Source organism: Gossypium arboreum, chromosome 1 (assembly GCF_025698485.1).
Source record: "Gossypium arboreum isolate Shixiya-1 chromosome 1, ASM2569848v2, whole genome shotgun sequence".
NCBI lineage: Eukaryota > Viridiplantae > Streptophyta > Magnoliopsida > Malvales > Malvaceae > Gossypium > Gossypium arboreum.
The window spans coordinates 91,968,107-91,970,521 of NC_069070.1; positions in this window are offsets into that span (position 1 = coordinate 91,968,107).

Consider the following 2,415-nt stretch of genomic DNA (forward strand, 5'->3'; position numbering starts at 1 on the left):
CGAGCTTCCGAACACTATAAAACAGGGGAAAAGTAAACGGAGTAAGCGTTACATGCTTAGTAAGTTTGTATAACGGAAACTAAACTTACCAATCCCGTTATTAGATCTAAGCATACAATATCATGTTACCATCCATTAGCAACATTTCCTAAACACATGCATTCAACCAAACACATTAGTCACCAAAATCTCCATAACAATCAAGTAAACAAAGATAATCTCATCATGCAATATTCTTTCAAGTCATTATCATTTCATCTCATAATTCTCATACCATGTCAAAAGTTTTATGTCTATTGAATCATTGGAATTCCAATGGATGCTCAAGTAGTACACTCGAGGTGTAGGATTCTATAATTCATCAATTCTTATTCAAGGGTACTCATTAGGGTGCTTACTTAAGGAACATACTCTTGAGCCACATATCGTATAACAGGATTACCAGTCCATGCTAAATCATTTACATAACATATGCTCAGGAGAATTCAATTAGGATTACCAGTCCAGGCTAAATCCTAATCGTAACGTATACTCAAGAGGTATTATATCAGGATTACCTGTCCAAGCTAAATCCTTTCTATAAGAAGGTCAATAGGATTACTCGTCTGAGCTAAATCCCATTCGCAATAAATGCAGGATCTTATTCGCTTCAAGAAAATGCATATAATCATCGGAATCTAATATTCAATCGGGACTTAACCCCTTTTTCACCATTTCAAGCATGTATTTATTTTTTCATTATAGCATTCAAGTTATGTACATTAATATAAATCATATTCTGTAACATCCCACACCCGTGCCCCATGCCGGGTTAGAATATGAGGTATTACTTAACTTAAACTTATGCATATAGACATTTTCATAACACCAAAACATAGTTAAACTAAAACTTTTTCAATTTTATTTATAAACTCCTTAATAAGAGCCTACTAAGCCCAAAACATCCATTGGAACCCATTCAGAGCCCAAAACATCCATTGGAACCCATTCAGAAACAATCTGAGTCCTTTAAAGAACTCTAAAAATAACTCTTAAAACAGGGGCACACGCCAGTGTGGGAGGGGCAACACGCCCATGTGACATTTCAACATGGTCGTGCTATTGGCCCGCGTGGCTCACACGGCCTAAGCAATACAGAGACACGCCCATGTCCTATACCCATGTGGAATTAATTCTAAATGCACACCTACAGGGGTTTTCACACAGCCTGGAACACGCCCGTGTCTCCGGCCCGTGTCCTTCACACGGCCATGACACGCCTATGTCCTGGCTCATGTCCTAGCCCGTATGCAAAAACTTAGACATTCTATTTTTTACGTCAGCAATCCTTAAGGGCCACACGGCCAAGGCACACGCCCGTGTGCTAGGCCGTACCCTTCACACGGCTGATACACATGACCATGTCTCTGCCCGTGTGTTTACTACCATGCATACTGACTTACAATTCTTACGTGCAGGAGACACACGGCCATATCACACGCCCATGTGGTGAACCATGTGTCACACATGGCCTAGGCACACGTTCGTATACCTACTCGTATGGACAAAATAAGACTATTTACCAAGCCTTTTTGTCACCCTTACTTATGTAACCTGCACAAAAATCACTCTATACTAACATAAGGGCACATCACATAGCCAAAATGACCACAATGGACAACATTTCATTTATGCAATTTACTCATCCGTGAAAATATCATCTTCTATTTATAAATCAAAATGAGTATTGACCATCATCCATGGCCTTATACAAAATGACTATCATATTCATTATGTGAGCCAACACATTATGGCTAACAAACGAAACACTAAACAAAAACTCGAGTCCCTATACATGTTAGAAAACAAAACAATGAAACTAGCTATACCAAGGTTTTGAGTGATAGTGTGATCAAAGCTTTTGATGTAACTGGATCCCCGATGCTAGCTTGGCGGCACTATAAGGAAAGAAAAGAAATGAGGGTAAGCGTGGGAGCTTGTAAGGACATATATGTAAATAAAGTGTAATTATAAGAAAATCATATTCATCCAATGGTAGCTTGTCATGCTCAAAAGATATAAATCAGTTAATGTATTTATCTTACTCTTCTTTTCATTCATGTATACTTAATACACCTAGTTCTTTACTCAGGTCCTAACCATGAGTTCGGTATACATACCTCATCAAAGTATTCACCAATTAAATCTTCGGGTTACCTGTTGAACTCTCAAAATACATATGGATACGTGCGAACTTTGTGTCTAAATGCCTTATAAGAAATCAGGGCTACTTCGTGCTATGAAACACTCACATTTGAGCTACTCACAGCCCTTTTTATCAAGTCAGGACCCGGACCCCATAGCTATCATGTAACGTATGCTCATTGAACAACTCACGGGTCTATACACAAAGCCAATACCCGGACCCACGTTACC